Below are 17,349 nucleotides of genomic sequence, written 5' to 3' on the forward strand. Positions count from 1 at the left end.
AATTCCTAGGTTTTGTTTCATGAATTTTTCATGGAAAGCAAAACAGTATATATTTTTTCTTTGACAGAAGGTCTTTTGAAATGCCTTGAACTTGCTCTGGGCATTTGATCGGATCAGCTTTCTGCAATGTTGCTTCCCACCCTCTTGTTCTTCTCCATCCAAACCCCAAATCCTTCGGTCACTAGCTTGCTAAAGGCTCGGGTTTGATAACCCTGCAATTGAAGGGTGGAGTGGGAGGAGAGGCCTCATACCTTTGTTTTTCTGGTTCTTTCCAGCACCCTGGTGGCCTACTTGGGTGTCCCACAAGCTGTCAGTGGAAAATAGTGCATGCCATTTAGAAACAACCGCACCTAGAAGGAACCCCTGAGCTCTATACTTAAACAGAGGCAAGAGGGAGTCCGAATGGTGGAAGCCTGAATTACTCCGAGAGAGAACCACTTTTTCTCCATGGTGGTGGGCCACAGAGTAATTTCTCCTTGCACTGAAGCAGCCCAGGGGGTAGAGAGTATAAAATTAGGCTTTTCCCAGTATGATCAAAATGTAGTAGGTGTTCCAGAATGTTCTTCTTTCAGGGGAAGTTTGCAGCTAAGTTAAAAGCTTATTTTTAAATAGTGAAGCAATCAAATAAAAAAGTTTCTATTTCTAGACTTTTCTTATGCATGATTTTATTTTCCATTTGGAAGGTGAAGGAAAGAAGATATGTCCTCTGAAGGTCAGAGTATCCACGTATCTGGGTCCTTGTGGCTGTACTAATGAGCAGGGTCTTTTCTGTTTCTTTTTAGAATAGCCCATATTGGGGATGGGCAGATCACTCAGTGGGTGAAGAGCTTCCCTTGCAAGTGTGAGGGTCTGAGTTCAAATCTCTAGACGTCACATAAACTCAGATGCAGTAACATTCATCTCTAACCCCAGTTGTTCCCATGGTAAGGTAAGAGGCAGAAACAAGAGAATGCCCAGAATCTACACGTGGCATAGCCTGGCACAGTGCAGCAGCAACCAGAAGTCTTCTCCCAAATAATGTAGAAGGTGGATGCCAACATCTGAGGTTGTCTCTGGCCTCTGTACGTAAGTCATGGCACATAGACATGCACACAGACAGACAGACAAAGGAGGAAGGAAGGAGGGCAAGAAGGAGGAACGGAGTCATTTAGAATAAAATGGAGTAGCCACTCTCCATTACCTCTTGTGTTCTGAGGTCTATTTGTTTTTAAGACTCTCTACTGTGTAAAGTGTCCCCCTAGGCACTGAAGATGTGTTGAGGGAGGAGGCATGGTTTTGTCAGCATTTGCATCCAGAGCATTCAGAACATAACACGCTGTCTTCTTTGGTAAGCAGGCTGAAAATCAGCGAAGCAAGTCTCACGGGTATGAATCACCACAGTGCAACCCACTCAACGACACAGTGGCATGTGAAGGACTACACACGGCTTCTGCTTGCATTTCAAAGCCACCGTCTGCCTCCACACACAAGTTGTTGCTAACCATTTACACTTCCGTCTCACAACAGCCAGTGTCTCAGACTGTATCCCCTTACATTTCTTATAGTGTAAGACATAGTATTTTATTATTTTGTCTTATGCTTTTCTGCCACTAAAAAGATCATGTTCTTGAGACTATAGCAATACCTTAGTAGCAGATCACTGGCCTAGAACATTGAAAGGCCTGGGTTCCATTCCCAACATCTAGCAAAGTTAAAATTTAAAATAATGTTCTGGACCTCTACCATGAATTCTCCACCACCCTTCTACTGCCAAGGTAAGAATTCCTTCAGAGTTTTCGTCCATTCGAGAGAAGGAACGAATACTAAGCTGAGAGTGACGTATCTTTTAGACAAAAAGCAATGATTAAAAGCACTTGGTGATTTATAATGAATAGGTAATTTTGAGTTTTACACGTGTTTACTTTCCTAATCAAAGCTTTTGGGGAGCTGACCGCATCTACGTCTGCAACAGTATGGGAAAAGAGGTATGGTTGTGTGGGAGGACAGGAAAGGGTCTCCTTACTGTGATCACGATTCCTTCCACTCTCTACCCTACCTGAGCCACGCCTACCCCCATCCCTCCCACCCCCCACCATCCCCGTGTTACTAGGGGCAACACTGGAATCACTTGGTCAGGGGCTTTCATTTTGTTGGTTAGCTGTTCTGCTTGTTTGGCTGGAAAGTGCTAACCTCTTGAGTGTTGCAAGTCTGAGTTCCTTTGAACAGAAAAACCTTAACCATCCCACCTTCTCACACACTCAGAGAAGGTGCCAGGGGAGACGCACAGTGGTTTGCTGTGGCTTGGATGTTTGCTCCTTCAGGAACGGAAATGGTGAACTCAATGATCAAGGCTGGAGTATTGGGAGGTCGCACCTTCAAGAGATTATTCTGGATACATATTCCTGGAACCCTCACAGATAGGGCTAGTGAACTTACCTTGTTCACCCCTCTGCCATGTGGAGACCCAACAAGGAACTGTGGTCGCTAGTGCAAAGGTCTGTTCTCTAACACCCTACCCGTCTGCAAGCACCTTGACAGGGGACATTTCAGCCTCTAGAGCTGGGAGCAATTCATTTGGGTACTTCATAATTCACCCATTCTAAGTTATTTGGTGCAGCAGCCCCAGCAGACTGGGACAGTAGGGCTCACATATATTACTGTGAAAGTCTGGGTCACATAAAAACACTTTTAGCATCAAGCTTACAAGAAGACGTGTAAATCTTACTGACCCACCCCAAGGCGTGTATCTACAACAAAGCCCTATACCTAAGGTTCAGAGAACATCATGGAAGAGGCTTCGAAGAGATTGTAGAGGACTATATCTGCAGGGGCGGGATATCTTCTCTGTGTGAAGGACTGCCGTACCTATAAAATCTCAATGATATGGTTATAAACAAGGTCTACATAATAACACCGATGGACATGATAGCAACCCGAATGCCGTACTCTTCGATGGAGAGCTTCATTAATGGATGCTAAGGGAGGCAGAGAAGGCTATCACATCCCAGTGACTGATGTACAAATGCTACTAAATGAATTCAGCAGGGTGTGTGTGTGTGTGTGTGTGTGTGTGTGTGTGTGTGTGTACACATACATACATGTATGTGTATATATGTAATAATAAATAGTAACTAAATAAAATGAGCTTAATAACTTGAGGGGTCATGGGAGGAGCTTAAAGTGGTAACATGTGTAATACAATATTCATACATAAAAATTTTAAAAGTGAAATAGAAAAATAATCTCAACCCTAAGGAGGCAGAGATAAGAGGATCTTTGTGAGTCTGAGGGTTCTCTGGTCTACATAGTAAATTCCAGGCCAAGCAGACCTATGTAGTCAAACCCTCTATCAAAAACCAACAGTCAAAAATCAGTGTAAAGTATGCAAGATATATGTGTGTGTGTATATATATATACATATACATATATATGTGTGTTATATATATACATATATATGTGTATATATATATATATATATATATATATCTCAGAACTTATGTAAACGCTGACTTGGGCAGCACCGTTTATGATGCCAGTGCCTGTATTGAAAGTTGGGAAGCAGAGGCAGAAGTGTCTGTGGACGCTATAAAGCCAGCTCTCTGGGGATATGCAGCGACAAACGGGACCCTCTGGCCGCCACACTTACACACGAACACACAAACTGTAGCTCAGGAGAGCCTTTACGTTTGGGGTTTAGCTCTTCCAAAGTTAGGCATCCAAAGCTAGGAGTCTTTGAATTGCAGACGCCTATTAGTCCAAAGAGAGACGTTATAAATAGAAGATTTTGTATATCAGTCTATCTGTCTGCAGCCTAGTAAAGCCTTGAACGCTGTCTAGAGAATGTGATCTCAGTAGACAAACAGTTCAGATAATGTAAATTGCAGTTCAAGACCTAAAAAGTACAAAATCACATGTTTAGTCTAAAAAAAAAATTAGAGAGACCTAAAATGGAATGCAAAATCTGACAAAAGTTTTTGCGGGATGAGGCAACATAGGAACGCCAAAATATAAATTAAAACCGAAGAGGGGCTTTTTTGTTTGGTTTGGTTTGGTTTTAAATGGCGCAACATGGATAGCTGCCAAAAGGGATCCTCCTAGGTTCAAGACCAATGGGGACAAGCAAAGTGAACACCAACGACCTGTGCGACAGTTGGGGAGGAATTTTCACACGTGGTGCTAGGCTACAAACAAGCTCACAGCTTAGCCTGGAGTCCCGGGTTGGCGCATGCGCAACAGCCTTACCTACCCCGAGGTTCTTCCCTGGCACTCGTCTCAGTAACTCAGGGAACATTTTCCTTCTCCAGGCCAAAGGAGGCCACTTGAGGCAGAAAAAAGCACCGTGTCCGGACTTGCATCTAATTTGAGGCTGCATATCTCGGAAGACGTAGGTGAAATAAGTTAATACCATTGCTCACGACAAGTGTTGCTGCTCCCTGGGTAGGTTGAGGTGAGGAAAAAGCAAGGACGTTTGTGCAGGGGATGCCATAGTTTAACAAGACAGACCAATGTTGGGGTGTGAGAGTCTTACAGTTCTACCTTGTCGCTGAATGGAAGAAGCTTGCATGCGTCAATGAAGAGCAGAAATTGAGAATGAAGGAAGAACTCCGTCAGGTGTCTGTGTAGAAATGCAGGCTAACAACCAGAGGGCTGAAATCATTAAGCAGGCAAGATCCAAAGATGACAGAACAGCAGTTACTCATAGCCTTGGAGGAAAATGTTTGTTAGTTACAGGTTTCAAACCCGAGTGGCTATTTTAACTATGAAATGGCAGTGCAATGACATCCTCTGAAAGTCAGACCCGAGTCAATCAATGAGTCATGTGATTACCTAGAAACCACGTGTCTTGGTTAGCGAGCATTCTACTGCTGTGAAAAGACATCGTGACCACAGCAACTCTTATAAAGAAAAGCATTGAATTGGGGCTGGCTTACAGCATGGTGGCAAACATCCTGGCGGACGTGGTGCTGGAGGAGCTGAGAGTTCTACATCAGCGTCCACCGGCAGCAGGAAGAAGCAGAAAGTCACTGGACCTGGCTTGAGCTTCTGAAAACCTCAAAGCTCATCCCCAGTGACAGGCTTCCTCCAACAAGGTCATGCCTCCTCCATCGAAGCCACACCTCCTCATCCTAAGAAATTCTACTCCCTGCAGACTAAGCATTCAAATGGCTGAGCCTACGGTGCATTCTTATTCAAACCACTATATAAAGCTGGGCACAATGGTGTGAGCCTAAACTATAAAACTCAGGCAGTTGAAACAGGAGGACCATGAGTTCAAGATCAGCCTCATCCACATAGTAAGTTCCAAGCTACTTTGAGTTACAAGAGATAAAAGAACGCTTACTTCAAAACACAATCTAAAATTTATGGCTTTTTCTCCCAAAGGACACTGAGACAACATGAAGTCCATTTCACAAATCTACCTAAATAATAAAGACAAATAAATCAAACACCGAATATAAACTTCCCAAGAAAATTATAAGAAGATATATGTATACATATATATATATGCCAAGAACATTACAAATAGCTCACACTGATGGTTTCTAAATGCTAGATACACATTTTTTTTTCTGCTAACTAATTGATCTCAACAAAACTCATGAAACAGCTCCTACAATTATACTTACCTTCCACATGATAAACAAGGTTCGGAGACTCAGGGAAGCATAATGTGAAACCAGACGTCAGCAGGACTTTACAAATCCAAGAAGCTTTTTATTTGAAAATTTAAACAGATGAGTACCAAAACCCCTAGGACATAGCCAAAATTCAAATGACAACGGTAAAGTCTCACTCTTAAAAAAAAAATCTCATTTTTCTAGATCTTGTGACTCATTCACATTTTAGCTAAAATGCTCAAGCCAAATCTTGGGAATCATCTCTAGTTTTCCTCTTTCCTGGACGGTCCCCATTTAATCTGAAAGAAGTCCATTTTGAAAATACCTCTTGTTAATTTCCACTGCCACACTTGTGACCCACATGGCCTTCATCACTCCCCCTCCCAGCTCCTGATGGCTTCTAGAGCATCTAAGTACTGCTCTTCCTTCTGTCCGGACGTCTTGATGGCCTTTACTCCAAGTATTCTCTACAGACTCCCGCTTCCCTGTGATAGGACACAGGCTCCTGCTTGCATCCTGAGCCTGGGTCCTGAACCTGACAGTGCCTTGCCCCTGACCCAGCTGAAATGCCTGACATCCTAAGTTTTCACCTAATACATTCCATTGGCTATTGCAATAGTGTGTCTAGTGAATATGGGCTAACAAGCCCTCCTTCACCCTCCAGGACGTCTTACACTCACTGCTACACTGAATAGATGTCCACTTGAATTAGTAATAAAATCATAGTATTTTAGAAATTTTGTGGGCAACACAGCAAAATTTACCAATGCTTATCAAAACCACATGCAGGAAAGGCTATTCTTATAAATGCTTTCATTAAAAAAAAAAGTAAGACTAAACATGAATTGAGAACACTGTGCACCAGAAAAAAAGAGATATCAGAAAAGAAGTAACATGACCTTAATAGTGAAGTCTTAGATACAAAAATTTAGATTATTTTCTATTTTCAAAAAATTTAAAATTGGGGGGGGGGGGAATCCATAAAATGTAATCAAAGAACAAAGTAAAACAAACATCAAATTAAACACAGGAAGTGGAAACAAACAGTCGAGATTTTTATGGTTTCCTTTCAAGGTGTGTTATTCAAGGTGAGTTATTCATGTGTGTATAGGATACTGCTCCTGAATGAAGGCAGATGTGCTTGTGCCCCTGAACGTGTGCAGAAGGCAGGGGATACCTGGGATGTCAGTTCTCACCTCCAACATAGTTTGGGGCAGGATCTATTGTTCACTTCTGGGTACCTCAGGCTAGCTGGCTTGGGAGCTGGGGGGAGTCTCCTGTCTCTGCCTCTCATTTCACTATAGGAGTCCCGGGTTTACATTCACAGGACACAGAATCCAGCTTCATGTAAGCGCTGGGTATCTGAGCTCGAGTCCTCATACTGTGGCACAAATACTTTACCCACAGAGCCACCTCCTCAGACCCAGGTGTGTGTTTTCAATTTAAAAAAGTTTTAACTGTGGAAAATCTATATGCTGAAAAGTTAATTTTCAAAATTCACACAGCATTAAAACATTCCGTCAGGTATCACTTAATTTGCCTATTTCTGGGTTTTTGTTTGTTTTTGTGTGTGGGACGGGAGGACAACCTATGGATTGGGGAGAATGGGATATTAAAGTCACCCATTATTGCTACTTTATAACTAATAGTACTTGTTTTGGAATCGAGTGTGCCTGTGTTTGAGGCATGTATATTGAAACTTGTCCTCTAGGCCGGTTGTCCCTAGATGTGAATGGAGTGACTGTCTTTACCCTGTCTCACAAGCTTTGCTTTGGAGTCTGTCGTCAGAAATAGAACAGGGACACCATTTGTTTGAGATACCTTCGTCCTCTCAACATAGTGACTGTCTTTGGCATTGAGGTGTGTCTTGGAGGTGTGTCTCCTAAAGCACCACGGACCATGATTAATGTTCACATAAAGTATCTAGCACCAGACTGGCATTGGATACCTTTACCTGGAAGGAAGGTTTGAAATGTGACAACAAACTGGCATTTTTCATGGCGAGATACTGCGAATACCTAAGAGAAGCTATAGCTTTAGCACAGTGGGAGATCTGCACATCAGAAGATCTTACCAGGGACTCAGAAATCACCATGTGCTGTTGCCTTCTGTATCAGCCCCTAACATAGGACTCTGGACAAAGGGAGCAACAAACTGTGTGGAATGAGCTGTGAAAATGCCCTTCAGAGCATCGGCTAGGTTGACCTGTGCAGTTTGCATAGCATGGATAGAATCTGTTCCTTGGCACGGGAAAGATGCTAGGCAGCCTCTGGATAAGAAGGCTTGCGAACAGAAGCCTTAGGAAGTTGGGCTCTCCCAGGCATAAAATTAAAATTGTACTAATCATAGTTTGTGTGGACTGTGAGTCAGGCAGTGAGGTAAAGTCTTTAACTATGATATTCCATATCCTCCTCACCTACTAGGAGGTGCCATCACCCCCTCCTTATAATTGAGATAAGTCACCAAGCTGGGGATCGCACAGCAGGTAAGGGCAGATCATGAACCAGAAAGTAGACCTGTGAACTCAGGGTAGCTTTGGTTTTCTGTTGCTCTTTTGTCTTCGGCCTTGGTGAGCGGTTTTGTTTGTTCTAGGTAGCTGAGGATGGCATTGAACTTCTGATGCTCTTGCTTCCACCTCCCCAGTCGTGAGATTACATGTATGTGTACCATTCATCCGATACGTGGTGCACGCTAGGGAAGCACACTACCCGCTGAATCACATCCCTCCTCTGCCCCGCAGAATGGATTGTTCTGAGTGGATATTCTCTGATTCTGTAGACTTCCATTCATGAAATGGATGACTAGTATGCTTTAAAAAGAATTCTGTTCTTACATCGACATTGGGAGCAGTCTCCACCACAAAACTGACCCAGGTCCTTCTGTCTAAATTTAACCCATGTGCCTTTCGAGAAGTGGATACTTAATGTTAGTTATAGTCTTCCGAATGCTGGAAGAAACCAGCTAAGACCTAATTTTGGAGAGGTAAGATACAGCCTACTTTTTAAATGAGGAAGCTGCCGGGATTCCTTGTGGATTTATTTCTATATCCCTATATTCCTAGTGGTCAACAAAACAATTTTAGAGCTGGTATGTTTTCTGCTGTGAATTGTATTTTTATGGCTTTCTACGCTCTTCCCACACCGGCTCTGAGAGCATTGTCATTCATTCTCTGTTGAGCTGGGAGGAAGCGAAATGGCTTTCTCTAAGGCTGTGTGTACAGACAAGAACTCAGGTAAAGTAGAGGACTTTGTAGAAGCATTAGAGTTTATATGCAGAAGTAAAAACACCAGACTACTTTCTGTAATTAAGTATTCTCTTATAAGTGATGGAGAAGTTAAGGGCATTGACTGAATTTGATTCCAGCTGACGAAGTTTTCCAGCTTGGAATCTTTGTGTCCATACTCCGAGATTACTAGGAAAATAAGAGTTTTGTATTTACCAGCCACTCAAAGCTCAAACGTGGAACCGCAGGCTCCCAGGGGACAGCTCTTGTTCCAGCCATTATGAAGGTGAAGCTGGAGCCAGGAGGGAGGAGACAGCATGACCTAGTGGCTGGTCCCCTGAGTGACATTTATGGCAGGGACGGAACAGGCTCCTTGTCTGTTTTCCAAGTGTCCTGTTAGGAGGTGTGTATACAGCTGTTGCTTCTGGAAAGGTGAGGCACAGGAAAGAAGAGCGTCCCGGAAGGAGAGTGTAGACTAGGGGGGCGTTCCTGACCCCAGCATTAGCAGTTGGGATGCACCAGTCCTTCCATGAGCCTGAATGCATCAGAAAACACTTCTTTGCAGAAATAAACAGAATGTTCTTACTGATTCTTCACAAGCACCCCAAAAATGATAAACTTGGCCCCGCACTGGCTCCCAAATCACTGCTGCGAGTTTATTTAGACTGTGAGACACTTGACATAGCTGACCACACTGAGCATGCCTGGCCATGTATACCCTGTCTGGGGATTGCCAGCTAACATTCTGCTCTTATGTTGAGCAGCTTAGGGGCAGCTAGAATTTGAAACTATTACATTTTATAGGTAGCTACACGTTATCAATGACTGGAGACTTCTGTAACCCTCCATGATACACATTTCATCTCAGTCAGTGGCTGTCAAATAGCAGCTAATGTCCAATCGCCATCAGGGTCTCTAGAATCAAGCATTCTCCACCTACAATTGCGGACTTAGTGTATCTTCCTACAGTTTGGTCTCAGAAAATTTCAGATCCCAGATGCCGATGTCATACTTCCATTTAAACAAAGAGAAACAACGACAAAAGGGCTGGTCTCAGATCTCCCTGATGGAATTTGAACAATGCTTGGGTCATATTCCATAAAGAGCCACATACAATATCAAGTAGCCAGAATCTGAGAAAAAAAACTTTTAAAAACTATATTCTGATTTGACGTGAAAATAGCAATATTAAAAGACACAGACTGTATATTTCTATGGGTTTTCTGTGTGAGTGAATGTGTATCTCAGTGTCTGGGTACATTTCTTGGGTGTTTTCTTTGGTTCTTTTTGTTAATTTGTTTGTTTCATCCTACCCTGGTTTATTTGTTTTTATTATATCTTATTTATTATTATTAATTTAAGTACTTGTTAGCATTCTAATGAGAGAGCAAAACTGAAGATTTGGGTGGGTAGGGAATTAGAGAAGATCTGAGAGGATTCGGGGGAGGGGAAACTAATCAGAATCTACTCTATGGAAAACATCTATTATTATTTTTAAGCCCACTATAAGGTCTGAGGAGACGACAGTTCAGTTGGTGAAGTGCTTACTGTGCAAGCCTGAGGACCTAAATTTGACCCCATGTGGTGGTCGGAATAAAAATGGTCTCCATAGGTCCACAGGAAGTGGCGCTAGTAGGAGGTGTACCCTTGTTGGAGTAGGCGTGGCCTTATTGGAGGAAGTGTATTCTACGAGGTAGACTTTGAAAGTTTTGGAAGCTCCAGCCTGCCTAGTGGCTCACATTTTTTTTCTCCGCTGCCGTGGATCAAGATGTGGAATTCCCAGCTTCTTCTCTAGCACCAAGTCTACCTGTGTGCCACCATTCTTCCACCACAGTGATAATGGACCTCTGACACCATAAACCAGCCCCAATTAAATGTTGTCCATTATAAGAGCTGCTGTGGTCATGATGTCTCTTCACAGCACTAAAACCCTAAGATACTTAGAGCCCATAGTTCGTTTTCTCTCCCTCTCCCTTTTCCTCTTCCTCTCTCTCTTTTGTTAATATAATATATTCTGATTATGGTTTCCCCTCCCCCTACTCCTTCCAGTTCCTCCCCAATAGGTTATGCTATTTCTCTGCGGGTGAAATGAGCCAGTTCAAGCCGGATTAGATTCTATATAAAGGAAGGTTTATTGAGAAGGTGCTCTTGAGTGAGTTCACTGGCCCCAAGGTTTGAGACCAGGGGAGTAACCATGGGGGGAGGAGGTGGGGAAAGAAAGAGAGAGGGTGTGGGCAGAGAAAGAAAAGGAGGAGGAAAGAGAAGTGGGGGGAGGACTGGGCAGGGGTTGGAGGGAGAGAAACAAAATGTCTGTATTATATAGAGAAGAGCCTCTCAGTGGAGAGCAGCCCAGCCCTCGGGTTGGAAAAGTTCAAAATTGGGGATAGGGTATGACAGGTAGGAACTGAGGGATGCTGGGAGAACCTAAAGAGCAGGTCTGCTTTGATATGTAAAATAAGCACCTCAGACCATTGTCCCAGGTCCAAACCCAAACACTCCTCACCTCACCTGCCACTTGGATTCAAACTGGTACTGTCTCCTTAGAAAACAAACAGGCTTCTGAGGGATAATAATAAAATAAGATAAATCCAAAACAAACACATCAGACTATTACAAGGATAAACCACAAGGTCCACATACAGATGCAGAGACACACACGCTGGAAAAAATAGGAATCCCATAGAAGCACAATACAGTGGGAAAACATAAGATATACGCTGAAGACTTATACTGTGGGTATACTTCACACTATAAGAAAAAAGATCCTCCAAAGACAGCATTTCGTGTAGGCCATCTACTGTTGGACATGGGGCCTATACCCTTAAGAGTGGTTTGTTTCCCCAAGGAGACTCCCTTGGAGAAAAGTAATTTTCATTTGCAAATGGCTATCAGTTGGAGATTGCTTCCAGAGAACACCTGTTTTGAAAAGTAAAAGAGTGTGGGTCAGTGGGTCTGTCTGGGGTAGGTGGGGTTTCCAATCAAGCAAATTAGCCTAATTTGCTAGCCAGGTTCAATGAGAGACCCTGTCTCAAAAACTAGTAAGGCGAATGGCTCCTGAGAAATGGTGTCTGAGGTGGACCTCAAGCCTCCACACACATGCTCACACACCTGCACAGGAAAGAGAACTATTAGGAAGGAAGTAGAAAGGAGAGAGGGATGGGGAGAGAGGAGGGGAAGAGGGGCGGAGGGAAAACACTCATGAGAAAGAATCATCTACTGAGTAAGCTTAAAATTATAGTACAAGCCCAGAGCTGTGCTTTGCATTCAGCTACAAAATTTATGCCGTATCTGGGTTCTCAGACATTTGCAAGGGGCAGGAGACACTGAGGTTATCTGTATCTGAACTACTTACTGAATCACAGACAGTAAAATGCAGCTTAATGTCACTTGAAGAAGGAGGGCTTTCTTCACTTGAGTGACCAGGCTGAACAACCTGAGGAACCTTCGTTCCTCCACGTGTATCCATCCCTCCCTTTGCCCATTTTTGTGATAGGTCAAAGATCACTGCCTACCCTATAACATTTTCAGAGCTGCTGTATCTACCTCACACTGTGTGTGTGTGTGTGTGCGTGTGCGTGTGTGTATCTGTGTCTGTGTGTGTGTCTCTGTGTGTGTGTATCTGTGTGTGTCTCTGTGTGTGTGTGTGTGTATCTGTGTGTGTGTATCTGTGGGTCTCTGTGGGTCTGTGTGTGTGTATCTATGTGTCTGTGTGTGCATGTGTGTGTGTGTGTATCTGTGTGTGTATCTGTGTGCACGCGCCTGTGTGTATCTGTGTGTGTGTATCTGTGTGTCTCTGTGTGTGTGTGTGCGTATGTGTCTCTCTCTGTCTCTCTGTGTATATCTGTGTGTCTGTGTGTGTGTGTCTGTGAGTGCGTATGTCTGTATATCCATGTGTGTCTATGTGTGTTTGTGTGTGTGTACCTGTGTGCCTCTGTGTGTGTGTGTGCATATGTCTGTATATCCATGTGTGTCTATGTGTATCTGTGTGTGTTTCTGTGTGTGTATGTTTGTATATCCATGTGTGTCTATGTGTATCTCTGTGTGTACGTGTGTGTGCAGACACCTATTTATGAGTGTGCACGTCACCTAAGACCATCAGAAAACACAGATGTTTACACTCATAACAGTAGCAAGATTGCAGTTATGCAATAGAAATGAAATAATGTTGTGATTGGGAGTCACCACAACATCAGGAACTGTATTAAAAGGTCGAAGTATTAGGAAGGGTGAGAACCACTGGGCTAGAGAGGTGGTTCAGTGGTTAAGAGTTCATATTGCTTTTACAGACTATCAGACTTCAGTTCCCAGCACACAAATGGGGTGACTCCCAACTGTTTGTAATTCCAGCTCCAGGGAGTCTGCGGCCCTCTTTTGGACTCACTGAAAACCTGCACCCTTCACATCCTGTGGGGTGCACAGAGACAAATGCCTAAATGGAACTACAAACGAAATCTTTTTTTAAAATACGTTACAATTACTTCAAAATTTAAAGGAAAGATTTATACATCATAGACAATGATCTGGGAAAATATTTCCTAGAATTTCATAGACGGGAGACAGAAGACAATGATCAACCTGAGGAAGAGGGAGGAAGGAAGGAACTAAAGCAAAAGGGAAAGAGAGAGGGATCAAAAGGCTAAGAGGGAGGCTGGACCCTCTGTGATCAGCCCTGAAGATCACTTTAGAGAGACCCCATTGGTTTGTAGAAATCAGGTATAAATAAATTCCGATTTACTTAGGGAATTGGGTACCATGATTGTAGTTTCCAACAGTATTATATTATTTATGCCTGTGTTTACAAGCAGCCCAATCACAGTGACCTTAGGGCCCAGATGCTCGTCATTCTAGACCTTTTTGTCCTGTAGTCCTTCAAGGCTCCCGGTGTTTTCCTGGTGTTCTGACACCATCATCTGCAGCCACTCACTGGCACCAGATCTATTCTTTTTTCCCCAGGTCTGGCTTCTGCTTGTTCATATCCACTGCCCAAGCAGCCTTGAAAAAGCACAGAATTATCAGGAAAGCTGCTCCTGAAGGTGGGGAGCTGAGAGGCCACACAGCTACAGTCACACTGAGTCCCAGGCTCAGTGACACAGAAGGACTCTCCTCACTCCTGTCACCGAGTACCTAATAGAGGGTCTGTGTCCCTCCTCACCCTCAACACCCCGGCATCATGCTCAGTCTAGTGTTACAGACTTCCACAGCAATATCTTCTTCAGCACCTGCTTATTTAATAATGAAAGTACAGCTTCATTCCAAGGGACATGGTAGGACCCTAACACTGTATTCCTAAAATGTCTATATACCTGAACAATGCCCCTTCCTTTGCCCTGTTAATGAAGCTCGCATAGGTCTCCAAACTCAGTGATTGGAAAGACTGAGATTAGCGGTGTATGAACTCTGTCCTGTGAACTTTCCACAGACTGCTTTCCTGCCTCCGTGTAGAGCAGTATCTGCCTCATTGGAGGACTTCAGAGATACTTGGTGGGTAAAGTGATGGGGGAAGAGTGGAAACCCCAGTGTGATGAGGGAGACACAGAGAATAGACTCCTGGCCCTGAGCAGGAGCAGCGTGAGAAGACAGCAGACAGTGGGGCGGGGGGTGGGGGGGCCTGCAGGGCGAGTGCTTTACATGCACAGGTTCAATCTCCAGGGAAGGAAGGAGGGAGGGAAGATGGAATGAAGGAATGAGTGGAGGGAGGGAGGGAGGGAGAGAGGGAGGAGGGAGGGAGAGAGGGAGGGAGAGAGGGAGGAGGGAGGGACAGAGGAAGGAGAGAGGGAGGAAGGAAGGAGGGAGAGAGGGAGGGAGGGAGGAAGGAGGGAGGGAGGGAGGGAGGGAGGGAAGCAGGAACACAGGAAGGAATAGGAGAAAGTCAGAGGGGAAAATGGAAAGCATCAGAGTGGGGAGACTAGACATAAGGTACCAGGAGGATCCAACTTCTAAAATTATTTCTGAGATAGAGTCACGGGATTTTTTTTTAAATACATTCTTCTCTCATACTTCATCGGAAGAAAGAGAATGGGGAAACAGAAGAAAAACGGGGACCATCCAGTCAGTACAGGGTTGGTTGGCTGGTTTTTGTTTGTTTGTTTTTAGCCATTCAGACATTCTATTGTAAATGCCTTGATCCTCCTTGAGATCATCTCCCAGAACTCTTGGAGTCTGAGGATATTCCAGAGATCTCAGGAGTCTTCAAGAAAATGACAAAGTGAAAACATTTTGCGTTAACATTTTTCTTTCTTTCTTGCGATACCTTCATAAATAATTTCCTTATAATGTCCACTTGGGACGTTGCAAGCATGGGCTCTGACACTCGGCCCTACTTCAGAAAAGAAGGGTTCATCTCCAAGTAACTGCGTTCAAACTCTGCCATCAACACCTGAGTCTTGTTTCCCTAATCAAGTATTACACGGCTTTTTAAATCCCCTGCCCTATAGCAAACCTGCTTTGGGAACATAAAATTGCAGAGACTTGAAACTGGGTTGAAAAGCAAATGTAATAGCAGAGGCAAAAAGTCTTGTTATTCAGGGAAGAGAGCAGCAAAGGAACAAGGGATTCTCACTTCAGTGTGAGAGCTGCGTGTGACCCTGAATTCAGTGCGCTTCCAGACTACAAAGTCACGGGGGAAGTATAAACACGATTCTGTTTGACTTCCAGGTGGAGATCCTGGCTTCCTTGTTCAGAAGAGGGCGGACGCTGACAGACAGTCTCCACCTCAGAGAGAGCCAGAAGTGGATAGCTTTATCTTTCTCAGGAAAGGGTACCTTGGTGATTCATCTTTTTCTTCTCAACTATAAATCTCTTTTAGCTTTCAGAATGGACACTGCATCCAAATTAAAATTGCAGAAAAAGTAAAGAAACTGGAAGGCAGCTCGAGTTTTACTGGTCTCTGGCTGGTAATCAGACACAGATGGGCGGGAACCAGGTACTGAAGCTGAGAGCTGTGGGGGGTCGGCTAGTGGGTGTGACTTTGGAGAGAGGAATTTCCCAACCTCCATTCTGATTTCAACCATAATAGAAGCAGGAGTTTGCAAAGGTGCGGGGATTTACTACTGAGCAAGGAGCTTCTGTCCAAATCCCTTCAAACTAAATTTTTATCAACTCCCTGTGTAAGTTTTATTGTTGTTGTTTGGGAGATTCGAGGGTCGTTTGTTGTTTGTTTGTCCCAAGACTCTCTCACGCATTTCAAAAACACGGTTTGGAAGAGAAAAGATGAAAGTCAAAACCAAACCAGGGGTTACACCGTAGATTAGCCCCAGCCCAGCATGCCATAGAAGTTCCTTCAGAGTCCCCTGACTGGACAATTAGAATTCATTCAATGAGATACTAGTGGTCAGACCTGCACACTCCAAGGCAGACACCCTCTCCTTCCTTCCTCTCTCCTTCTCCCTCTCTCCCTCTCTCCCTCTCCCCCCCTTCACTGGGTATTGAAACCAGGTCCTGTTTCATATGGTGTACCTACCATACACCCTAGCTCCAACCTTCTGGTATCTTCCCATGCTGCTTCTTAACTGGGCAAAAAGCCACATCTCTGTGCTACCCCTCCCCCACCCCTTCACATTCTCACTAGGTTTACACTGCTCAATCATCCTCTATCCCAAGGCCCTGAAATCATTCAAGGTGCCAGAGGCTGGACTGAGGGTAAGTGGGAAATCAAGACCAAGCTATTAAGTCCATGTCTCCTTGAGATGTAACGTAAAAGGTGCTGTGTTGTGACTGCATTAACTAGGAGTCGAGTTGGTGGTCAGCTGGTAGCTGCAGAGAGCCCCCCCACCCCCCCACCTTGAGCTTCATCTGCTAGAAAAACCCCTCAGCTATGTGCATCAGCTGGGATTAGGAAGGAGAGCAAGCACTAAGGAAAAAAGAAAGAATTTTCAAAGACAACCAAACAACCACAACAGGATAAATAATCCTGAATTATAAATGGGAACGCTCCTGTTGGCAGAGACTGAAAGGTATATGTTCAGGAGAATTAGTCCCTGAAAGATGCGTTCTCTAACATCAGAAATAAAACAAGGCTTTCCTTCCATGTTCTCCAGACAAAATTTTAGGAGCACAGTGGGGGTAGGGGTTAGGGGATGAACTTGGTCTGTATAGGTCCAGGGTTTCCTCATCAATGCATTAATTTCCTGCCGGAAGTTAGGTGGCACAATCGTCCTCATCTTCTGTCATCTTTAGAAGCCTAATGTCGCTGAGTAACGAATCATAGTCTATTTAATTTTGAACCGCTGCAAGAGGCAAACGCTGGGAGAGCACATTCCTCTCACTCTGAAACTTTGGCTTTGTATCACACAGAGGCAAGCCAATTGCTTCTAATACCCCCCCACCCCTTTTAAAAACTGTGTGTCAGAATACTTTAAAGTCAGCCACTCTGCTAAACTTTACTTCACACTGTACACAAAGAAGCCGGTCACCCCGGGAACTAATATTCACCTAACAGTCCCCTGCTACTCTGAGATCCAAGTTACGTTAAGTGAAGAAAAGCTGTGTTCTTCCTACACAGCTCTTGCTAAGAGTCCAGGGTCTGGCCTG

This window comes from Rattus norvegicus, chromosome 19, assembly GCF_036323735.1.
Source record: "Rattus norvegicus strain BN/NHsdMcwi chromosome 19, GRCr8, whole genome shotgun sequence".
NCBI lineage: Eukaryota > Metazoa > Chordata > Mammalia > Rodentia > Muridae > Rattus > Rattus norvegicus.